Source organism: Aquarana catesbeiana, linkage group LG09 (genome assembly GCF_042186555.1).
Source record: "Aquarana catesbeiana isolate 2022-GZ linkage group LG09, ASM4218655v1, whole genome shotgun sequence".
NCBI classification, from domain to species: Eukaryota; Metazoa; Chordata; class Amphibia; order Anura; family Ranidae; genus Aquarana; species Aquarana catesbeiana.
The window spans coordinates 17,064,897-17,077,074 of NC_133332.1; positions in this window are offsets into that span (position 1 = coordinate 17,064,897).

Sequence of the window (12,178 nt, forward strand, 5' to 3'; positions counted from 1 at the left end):
GTTTATGTAAATGTTATAAAATAAATTAAAATGATTGCGCTGGTAGAAAACACAATAGGATACATTGCGGATAATAGATACATAGATAGGTGACAAATTTACAACACTAAAAAGTTAACAACAATGAAAAAAATTCTTGAGTAGCAGTCACCTCTGGAGGGGCCGATGAGAATAAGCCCAGGTCTCCCTTGCTAGTACATGTAGCATCCTCCTAGATAGGTAGCTGGGAAAGCTAGGCAAATGTGGTTCTTTTTGGCTCCCCTGTAATCAGTGGAGCAGTTTGTAATTGCTCTGGGCTGCTCTGGGTTCCACTGGTTGCAGGTCCGATTGTCTCCCCCCCCCCCCCCTGCCTTCTGGAGGATTCCAGAATGTAGTTGGCTGGAAAGGCAAATCAGAAACCTGAATATTTATGTTATCTCAGCCAATCCCCGGGGGGTGCCCAGAAGGTGGCTGGGGAAGTGTATAAATCATCTGGGGTTTGGAGCTGCCCTGTTCTTGTCCAGGAGGAGAAGTTCTCAGCCTGAAGCGCTGCTACCCTTCCAGGCAGCCCATCTGAAATTCTACCTGTCCTTATTCAGGCTGACCCTCCACCCCTTCAACCTCTGCAGCAATGCTGGCAGCACTCATACGTGTATTTCCCAAAGACAACCTCTGGATATGAAGCTGAACACTCATCTTCTTTGGTGGACCATGGCGAGGTCTGTTCTGAGTGGAACCTGTCCTGTTAAACCGCTGAATGGTCTTGGCCACCGTGCTGCAGCTCAGTTTCAGGGTCTTGGCCACCTTCTTATAGCCTAGGCCATCTTTATGTAGAGCAACAATTCTTTTTTTTCAGGTCCTCAGTGAGTTCTTTGCCATGAGGTGCCATGTTGAACTTCCAGTGACCAGTATGAGAGCGATAACACCAAATTTAACTCACCTGCTCCCCATTCACACCTGAGACCTTGTAACACTAATGCCCCGTACACACGGTCAGACATTGATCGGACATTCCGACAACGAAATCCTGGGATTTATTTCCGACGGATGTTGGCTCAAACTTGTCTTGCATACACACGGTCACACAAAGTTGTCGGAAAATCCGATCGTTCTGAACGCGGTGACGTAAAACACGTACGTCGGGACTATAAACGGGGCAGTAGCCAATAGCTTTCATCTCTTTATTTATTCTGAGCATGCGTGGCACTTTGTGCGTCGGATTTGTGTACACACGATCGGAAATTCCAACAACGGATTTTGTTGTCGGAAAATTTTATAGCCTGCTCTCAAACTTTGCGTGTCGGAAAATCCGATGGAAAATGTGTGATGGAGCCCACACACGGTCGGAATTTCCGACAACAAGGTCCTATCACACGTTTTCCGTCGGAAAATCCGACCGTGTGTACGGGGCATAACGAGTCACATGACACCGGGGAGAGAAAATGGCTAATTGGGCCCAATGTGGACATTTTCACTTAGGGGTATACTCACTTTTGTTTCCAGCGGTTTAGACATTAATGGCTGTGTGTTGAGTTATTTTGAGGGGACAGCAAATTGACACTGTTATACAAGCTGTACACTCACTACTTTACATTGTAGCAAAGTGTCATTTCTTCAGTGTTGTCACATGAAAAGATAGAAGAAAATATTTACTAAAAATGTGAGAAGTGTACTCACTTTTGTGAGATACTGTGTATCTATTATCCAATGGTGGCCACTGCACACATATCAGAGATAGAAAATAGTCAAGGTGCACAGATAAGGCTGTAGTACATATAATCCAAAAGAGAGGGCGGCGCTCACGGGTATTGAAAGGTTATGCCTCGTCGAAACATCAAAATAAAACCTTCACTGTGCGCTCACCTTTCAAAACCTGTGAGTGTTGCTCTCTCTTTGGATTATACTAATATATATATATATATATATATATATATATATATATATATATATTTGTTAGCCAATAAAGGGTATCACTTAAACTCCAAATGTTCTCAACTAGAGGGAGCAAAGACTTCGTTTTCAATCATTCTGCTTCCCTTCTTTACAGTTGCAGAGACAGTAAAGGGTTAAATTTTCTGTATTTATGAGTAGCAGCGACGGATAATCATTTACCGTAGTCCTTCACAATCCAGCAACTGTATCTAATGGCCATAGCATCATGTATACTCACTATCACAGGCCCGCACACCATGAGAACGTCTTATGAGCAGTGACGTCATTGTCTCATTGTTCAAAGTGGTTGCTGGTTAACAGAGAAGTCCTTTAAGGCAAGTAGTCGTTAATAGACTTCTTCTCCATTAACGAGGCAACGTGACTTGATGTACAGCTGAGAGTGATCTTCATTGCTATTGCAGCATGGTGAATTGATGATGTACAGCACAACTGATATTGTGTAAGGGTAAAGTATTATGTATTTCAGGTATTATTACAGCTTTTGCCTTAAAAGTAATTTTCATATGAAGTTCAGATCCCTACAAATGTGTCCTTCAATATATTTTTTTATATTTTTCTTATGCCCCGTACACACGGTCGGACTTTGTTCGGACATTCCGACAACAAAATCCTAGGATTTTTTCCGACGGATGTTGGCTCAAACTTGTCTTGCATACACACGATCACACAAAGTTGTCGGAAAATCCGATCGTTCTGAACGTGGTGACGTAAAACACGTACGTCGGGACTATAAACGGGGCAGTGGCCAATAGCTTTCATCTCTTTATTTATTCTGAGCATGCGTGGCACTTTGTCCGTCGGATTTGTGTACACACGATTGGAATTTCCGACAACGGATTTTGTTGTCGGAAAATTTTATATCCTGCTCTCAAACTTTGTGTGTCGGAAAATCCGATGGAAAATGTCCGATGGAGCCCACACACGGTCGGAATTTCCGACAACAAGGTCCTATCACACATTTTCCGTCGGAAAATCCGACCGTGTGTACGGGGCATTATTGTGTTAAATATAGAGATTAGCAGATCAGCCACTAGAGGACGCATTTGCTGACTTTGTGCGTTCGCTCTCTTAAAGTGTACAGGCAGTCCCCAGGTTACAAACAAGACAGGGTCTGTAGGTTTGTTCCTAAATTGAATTTGTATGTAATTTGGAGCAGGTACATTTTTTTAAGTGTAATTCCAGCCAAAAAAACAATTTTTACATTTTTTTTTTGATAGCATAGGGAAGGGTTATCTCCCCTGTAACATTTGCTTTGCTGTCTGTGCTCCTGTTCAGAAGGTTTCACCTCACCTTTGAAAATGTTGGGTTTTCGAGGAAACCAGGATTGGTGATAAAGCTTCAGTGGAGACACTTTTTTCCCCACGATAACTCTTTTATGCCCCGTACACACGAGCGGATTTTCCGTCGGAAAAAACTTGGGTGGTTTTTCTGACGGAATTCCACCCAAGCTTGCCTTGCATACACTTGGTCACACAAAAGTTTGCTGAACTTTCGACCGTCAAGAACGCGGTGACGTACAACACTACGACGAGCCAAGAAATTGAAGTTCAGTGCTTCCGAGCATGCGTCAAATTGTTTCCAAGCATGCGTAGGAATTCTGCACATCCGAATTGGTACAGACGTTTGGAATTTCCGTTTGGAACTTTTTCTGACCGAAAAATTGAGAACATGCTCTCAATCTTTTGCTGGCTGGAATTCCGCCAGCAAAAGTCTGATGGAGCATACACACGGTCGCATTTTCCGACCAAAAGATCTCATCAGAGTTTTGCTGGCGGCATTTCCAATCGTGTGTGTGGGGCATAAGGGCTGGTTCACAGTGGTGCGACAATTGCTCCAACTTTGAGAGCACATGTCGCATGACATGTAAAAATCAATGAATCCCTATGAGAGCCGTCTTAACTGGACCGACTTGTGGAAAAGGTTCTGCACTACTTTGGTTAGACTTTTGTCTGATTTCAGCCCATAGAATTGAATGGAAGTCGCATCCAAGTCGGATCAGCATCTTAACTGATCGCAACTTGTGACATGTGCTTGGGACTTTAGCAATGCAAAATATATTGAAAAGGGGCCCCCCCCTCCAATCTATATCAGACCCTTAGGTCTGGTATGAATTTTGAGGGGTAACCCCATGTCAAAATAAGAAAAAAAAAAAAACAGCATGGATTCTCCCCCAAAATCCATACAAGACCCTTGTATGGATCTGAGCATGCAGCCTGGTGGGCCAGGAATAGGGGGGGTTGGGGGCAAGCTGAACCATACCCAGGTCACATGCCCTTAACATGGGGGGTGAGCTTTGGAGCAGGGGGCTTATTGGAATCTGGAAGCCCTCTTTAAGAAAGGGGGGCCCCAGATCCTGCCCCCCTGTGTGAATGAGTATGAGGTACATAGAACCCCTATCTATTCACCAAAAAAAAACTGTGTAGTGTAACAAAAAACATGAGGCAGTTTTTGACAAGTTCTTTTTAAAAAAATGAATAATGTCCCCCGATGTAGATCTAACATCAATCACGATGGCCGTCGCCACTACCAACCCAGTAAAAAAAAAATGCTCCTCCCCCAACTACTGCTCCCCTCCGTTCTGGTAGCTCCCATGTCTAATGCCCCGTACACACGGTCGGACATTGATCGGACATTCCGACAACAAAATCCTAGGATTTTTTCCGACGGATGTTGGCTTAAACTTGTCTTGCATACACACGGTCACACAAAGTTGTCGGAAAATCTGATCATTCTGAACGCGGTGACGTAAAACACGTACGTCAGGACTATAAACGGGGCGGTAGCCAATAGCTTTAGTCTCTTTGTTTATTCTGAGCATGCGTGGCACTTTGTCCGTCGGATTTGTGTACACACGATTGGAAATTCCGACAACGGATTATGTTGTCGGAAAATAGCCTGCCCTCAAACTTTGTGTGTCGGAAAATCCGATGGAAAATGTGTGATGGAGCCCACACACGGTCGGAATTTCCGACAACAAGGTCCTATCACACATTTTCCCTTGGAAAATCCAACCGTGTGTAGGGGGCATAATAGTTCTCATATAACTATTGGATGTGGCCCCGCCCTCTTGTGATGTAATGGACCCTTTCCTGGCCTGCCAGGCTGCATGCTCGGATAAGAGTCTGGTATGGATTTGGGGGGGGGGACTTTACACCATTTTTTTTTTTGTAAATTTGGCATGGAAATCCATACCAGACCCAAGTTGCACTCATCTCAAGTCAGATCCTGTTCATTAAAGCGAAGGTCCACCGACCATGCATTTTTTTTTTTTTTCAACAATTCGGACACTTACATAATCACAATGTAACACTCACTTTTTAGGTGAACTATCTCCCCCAATGTCCGGTTTCGAACTAAAAACAAAGTTTTAAAAATTGAGGATGGCCGGTTCCATCTTGCTTTTGGGCATGTGAAGCCCACAAGCATTAACTTCCTGGATGCAGTGAATGCTGAGCTACCAGCATTCACCGCTCGTTCCCACGCATGCTCAGTGTTAACGGCGTGGAACTCCGTAAACTTCCAGGTTGCCATCACAATCCGCACTGAATCCTGGGAATGCTGACACTTAGCTCCCAAGAGACAGTGTGCCGCCGGGGATGAAGAAGATACACGCCTACTCCCGCGGGGGTCAGACACAGGAAGTGCCACAATAAAGACTGCTAGAAAGGTAAACACACAGCAAAAAAAATTTTTTTTTTTCATTTGCACATCTGTTCAATGCAATGATGGGATTAAGATAAAGTTAATAATTTGTGTGGACCTCCACTTTAAAGTCGCATGGAAGTCAGGTCGATGTCAGACCGAAGTCGCAGGCAAAAGTCGGAACGCAACTTTCGTGTCGGAGCAGTGTGAACCCAGCCTCATGAATGTGCTTCTACTATGGAGGCTCTCAAAATTTATAGTTAGGACTGCAGATAATACTGGGTTGCCATAAAGTGGCTCTGCAGCTTACGCATTTATTTGCAAATGTGTGCAAACCAAACCCCTGTTTTTAATGCAAACTGTTATGCCGCCTACGGCATAACACGAGCGGATTTTCCGTCGGAAAAAACTTGGATGGTTTTTCTGACGGAATTCCACTCAAGCTTGCCTTGCATACACACGGTCACACAAAAGTTCTCTGGACTTTCGACCGTCAAGAACACAGTGACGTACAACACTACGACGAGCAGAGAAAATGAAGTTCAATGCTTCCGAGCATGCGTTGAATTGTTTCCGAGCATGCGTAGGAATTTTGCGCTTTGGAATTTGTACAGACGATCACATTTTCGGATAGGAACTTTTTCTGACCAAAAAATTGAGAACCTGCTCTCAATCTTTTGCTGGCTGGAATTCGGCCAGCAAAAATCCGATGGAGCATACACACGGTCGCATTTTCCGACCAAAAACTCTCATCGGTCTTTTGCTGGCGGAATTTCAAATCGTGTGTACACGGAATTAGACGGGATAATTTGGTTGGTTACAGGCTGGTTTGCAAGTTGAGCTGGGAATGTTTTGTTTTACATACCTCAGTGTACATTGTCAAGAAAATTACAACAGACAGGTAAGAATCCTGGATTGTAGATGAGACTAGAAGGTGAATGTTTCTAGCATTCACTCAGCTATTGCAAATTTGTATTTTGTCTAATATGTTTGTTTCAAATGATCGTCATCGCCATCTAGTGGTCACAATGCAGCATTTTCCTGAAATCACCTCAATCTGGAAAATACAGCATTATGCCCACTAGATGGAGCTGTCGATCATTTGAGATAAACATATTAGACACATGGGGATAAATTGTGAGGGCTGTCCAAGTGTTTGTGACATTCATCCAATGATTTTTTTTTTTTTTTATAAATAGACCTCTATGTCTCCTTTGCAATAAAAAGGCCTGCCTATTCACACATTTTTAATTTCTATGTTCCATTTTAAAGATTTTTTTTTTTTATAGAATTGCTGAACATTTCTACTTTGTAGCTTTGTAAATTCCCAAGGAACAGTATGGAGTGAAATGACTTCAATTTCAAGTTTTCGAGTGTACTTCTAAGTCTGCAGGCTTCCCCAGGTGGACCGTCCATCGCCAACAGAGCCAGCAAACCTCAATAAAGGGCAGCCATATGGAACATCTCCATCTGCCTTTCCATCCATCCGGAGAAACAGCTGCACGTCATCATCAGAGGAAGCTCATCCACCTTCCCTGAGCGCTGCGTATGACTTGCTTCAAATAATACCTAGACTGGTAAAGCCTTCTTAGAACAAACGGTATTCACATGTATCATTCCATCACACACCCAGAAAATAAGAGGATTACTTAAAAAGAAAGATTTGAAATCCTTCAGCACTATGACCCTTTTCTCAGAGCGTCTGAAGGAATCGCTGGTTTAATTACCAATAAAAAGAATATCAGTATCTTCCAGGAAAGTAGTATAGGACAGTAGTATAGGGCAATGAAAGGCAGAAGGTGATTGGTTATTACCAGGGCTGGCTCAAGACATTGTGCTGCCTTTGTCTAAGAATAAAATGTTGCCCCCCCCCCAAAAAAACAACAAAAACTCACGTCCACCAAAAAGCCCCCACATCCATTATTTGATATCATGATAACTAAAACTAAAATTAAATTTATCAGAAAGTCAGATTTACATGCAGCAGCACCTTGTCCATATGTAAAATTATATGACATTATGTTCAATTCCAAGGGGTGGGCTAGGGCGGTATAGGGGCAGGCAAGGGTAGTATATAGACAGGCTAGGGTAGTATATGGACAGGCTAGGGTAGTATAGGGACAGGCTAGGGTAGTATATAGACAGGCTAGGGTAGTATATAGACAGGCTAGGGTAGATTATGCGTAGGCTAGGGTAGTATATGAACAGGCTAGGGTAGTATAGGGACAGGCTAGGGTAGTATATAGACAGGCTAGGGTAGATTATGCTTAGGCTAGGGTAGTATATGGACAAGCTAGGGTAGTATAGGGACAGGCTAGGGTAGTATATAGACAGACTAGGGTAGTATATGGACAGGCTATGGTAGTATATGGCCAGGATAGGGTAGTATATGAACAGGCTAGGGTAGAATATGGATAGGCTAGGGTAGTATATGAACAGGCTAGGGTAGTATCTAGACATGCTAGGGTAGTATATAAACAGGCTAGGGCAGTATAGGGGCAGGCTATGGTAGTATATAGACAGGCTAGGGTAGTTAATGGACAGGCTAGGGTAGTATATAGACAGGCTAGGGTAGTATATGGATAGGCTAGGGTAGTACATGGACAGGCTAGGGTAGTATATGGACAGGCTAGGGTAGTATATGGACAGGCTAGGGTAGTATATAGACAGGCTAGGGTAGAATATGGATAGGCTAGGGTAGTATATGAACAGGCTAGGGTAGTATCTAGACATGCTAGGGTAGTATATAAACAGGCTAGGGCAGTATAGGGGCAGGCTGGGGTAGTATATGGACAGGCTAGGGTAGTTAATGGACATGCTAGGGTAGTATATAGACAGGCTAGTGTAGAATATGGATAGGCTAGGGTAGAATATGGATAGGCTAGGGAAGTATATGAACAGACTAGGGTAGTATATGGACAGGCTAGGGTAGTATAGGGGCAGGCTAGGGTATTATATAGACAGGCTAGGGTAGAATATGAATAGGCTAGGGTAGTATATGAACAGGCTAAGGTAGTATCTAGACATGCTAGGGTAGTATATAAACAGGCTAGGGTAGTATATAGACAGGCTAGGGTAGTTAATGGACATGCTAGGGTAGTATATAGACAGGCTAGGGTAGTATATGAACAGGCTAGGGTAGTTAATGGACATGCTAGGGTAGAATATAGATAGGCTAGGGTAAAATATGGATAGGCTAGGGTAGAATATAGATATGCTAGGGAAGTATATGAACAGGCTAGGGTAGTATATAGACAGGCTAGTGTAGTATATAAACAGGCTAGGGCAGTATATTGGCAGGCTAGTATAGTATAGGTGTGGGCGGAGAGGCCAAGAGGCAGTTGTCATGACACGCAAAACTGCTGGAAAAAAAAATCTTGCTTGTCAATTTGCTGGGTGAATAGAAGAGAAGGAGAGGTGGCCGTGGTTCGATTTGCTGCCCCTATCAAAGTGCTGCCTGGGTCCAATAGACCCGCTGGGACACATGGTAGGGCCGGCCCTGGTTATTACAAGAAACAGAGATCTGTAGTTTTACTCACTTGAAGACCAGGCCTTTTCTGGCACTTTTTGTTTACAAATTTAAATCAATATATTTTGCTAGAAAATTACTTATAACCCCCAAACATTAGACATGTGCACACTGAAATATTTCGTTTCGGAATTTCATTTTCGTCCGAAAAATAAATTTATTTAGTTACTCCCGAAATTCGTTTTCATTAATTTAGTTTAGTTAAAAAATGCATTCGTCCGAAAATGCAATATAATTAAGGTCGAATCTGTCATTGAAGGCCATTGGTGTCTGTCGAAGAAGATTCGACGGAGCAGCTAAACTGTACGACGCCACAATCGTACATTTCCGGTCGAATGTTCCACCTACAAGCTATAGTAGAATTCTAATGTTGTATGACACTAGTAATAATTATAATTATTAATTATTATTACTAGTCAACCAACATTAGAATTCTTCTATAGCCTATGGGCGGAGCATTTGACCATAAATGTCCGCTCGCGGCGACTGCTTCGTCGAATCTTCATGTCGAATCTTTTCTCTCTATGTCGAATAATCTTGGACTAATAGAGTTAGGTTAGGCACATTCGACCTTTTTTGCTATTGTCTCTCTATGTCAAATCTTTTCTCTTTATGTCGAATCTTTTCTCTCTACGTCGAATCTTTTCTCTCTATGTAGAATAATCTTGGACTAATAGAGCTAAGGTTAGGCACATTCGACCACAGGTTCGATGGGCACAGATCGCTATTGTCAGCGTCATGTCGAATCTCCTATCTATATCGAACTGTTGTCGCAGTGAAAACGAAAATAAAGCATTTGTTTACGTCGGGTCTTTCGGTTTTCGGATTCTGCGCGTTCTTTATCGTTTGTTAAAACAATAACGAAAATACCCGAAATTCGGACGAAAATGCATTCGGACCAGAACAAATGCACATGTCTACCAAACATTATATATAGATTTTTTTTTTAGCAGAGACCCGAGGAAATAAAATGGCGATTGTTGCAATTTTTATGTCACACGGTATTTGCAAAGCAATTTTTTTTAGGAAAAAAACACTTTAATGAATTAAAAAACAAAAACAAAAACAAAAAAAAATATATATATATATCGCAATTTTTTTGTAAAATATGAAAGATGATGTTACGCCGAGTAAATAGATACTTAATATGTCACGTTTTAAAATTGTGCACGCTTGTAGAATGGCGACAAACTACGGGACTTAAAAATCTTCATATTTTCTTGTGTATAAAAGTGAAGGAAAAGAAGACAACTAATGGACAGAATATTATTATATGAAGCATTTACTTGAGATATAATATTTTTGTATCCTAATTTTTGTACCCACATTTTGTATCTTTACTTTTATTTTTTTATTCTTTCTCTTTTGTCCAAAAAGTGACGAATTTATGTAATGTACAGATGCAATTTTTGTAATTTTGTACAAGTGTAAGAGATATATATATATAATGTGTATATATACACATACATACATACATAGATATGTAAGCACTACAAATGTTACTTCTCCTGTTATTTAAAAAATATATATATTTTTCTCGATAAAAAGTTTGTGAAAAAAAAAAAAAAAGATAGGTTACCTGTTTAGAGTTATAGAAGAGGTCTAGTGCTAGAATTATTGCTCTCACTCTTATGCCCCGTACACACGGTCGGATTTTCCGACGGAAAATGTGTGATAGGACCTTGTTGTCGGAAATTCCGACCGTGTGTGGGCTCCATCACACATTTTCCATAGGAATTTCCGACACAAAAGTTTGAGAGCAGGCTATAAAATTTTCTGACAACAAAGTCCGTTGTCGGAAATTCCGATCATGTGTACACAAATCCAACACACAAAGTGCCACGCATGCTCAGAATAAATGAAGAAACAAAAGCTATTGGCTACTGCCCCGTTTATAGGCCTGACGTACGTGTTTTACATCACCGCGTTCAGAACGATCGGATTTTCTGACAACTTTGTGCGACCGTGTGTGTGCAAGACAAGTTTGAGCCAACATCCGTCGGAAAAAATCCTAGGATTTTGTTGTTGGAATGTCCGATCAATGTCCGACCGTGTGCACAGGGCATAACGATTGCAGTGATACCTCACGTGTGGTGCGAATACCGTTTACATATGCTTGCTTTTTACACTTTTCCATTATTTATTTTGTATTCACTTTTATTCCTATTACAAGGAATGTAAATATTATTATTATTATTATTATTATTATTATTATTATTATAGTCATCTTTTTGGAGAGATATGGGGTGAAAAAGACCCCAAATCTCTTCTTTAAAAACAAAAGATCAAAAAAAATGTTTGATCTTGTGCTTTAAAAAATAAAAAAAATTATTTACTTTCAACCTGGACTTGAAGTGACATTATGACGTCGCTCTGTTCCTCCAAGGCCATGGAGGCGATTAAAGACAAACTAGTCTTTGTTCGCCTCTGTGACCAGCCGGCCGCACCGTCGGATCATTTCTCGGGCTCGCCGGTGAGAACAGTAAGCCTGAGACACGCCAGCGAGTGGTGGGGCGGTAAGCCGCTCAAACCGCTTTCATAAGAAGGCCAGCCGCTGGCTGAAAAAAAAAAAATACCGGGGTTATGGGTGATATCTTCAGCCACAACATGGGTAAACCACAAGCAAACTGCAACATACAGAATATACATATTGCAGTCGGCAAGTAGTCACATAACTGTGTCTTAATGTGGAACTAAACTCCCTCAATCAATATTAACCATTTTGAATGCTGCTTGTATTTGTAAATAGATAGGAAGGTCTATTATACATTATTTACTTGTTTTAAACTTTTTTTTTACATTTCTTCAGTTGGTTTCTGGGCTAGACCAAAATGATGTCTCACATCCCAGGAGTCCTCATAGGAGGAGGGGCTTTTTCAGCTAAAGACACACCCCATACCTGCTTGCCTGAGCTAAGGGCACATGGATCCCAGGAAGTAAATGCCACATGAATCATGTGCCCTTACTCAAGATGGGGCACAATACCTCCCAATGACACCAACAATGGGGGCCAATGACACCAATGATAGGACACAATTCCTCCCAATTAGGGATGAGCCGAACACCCCCCTGGTC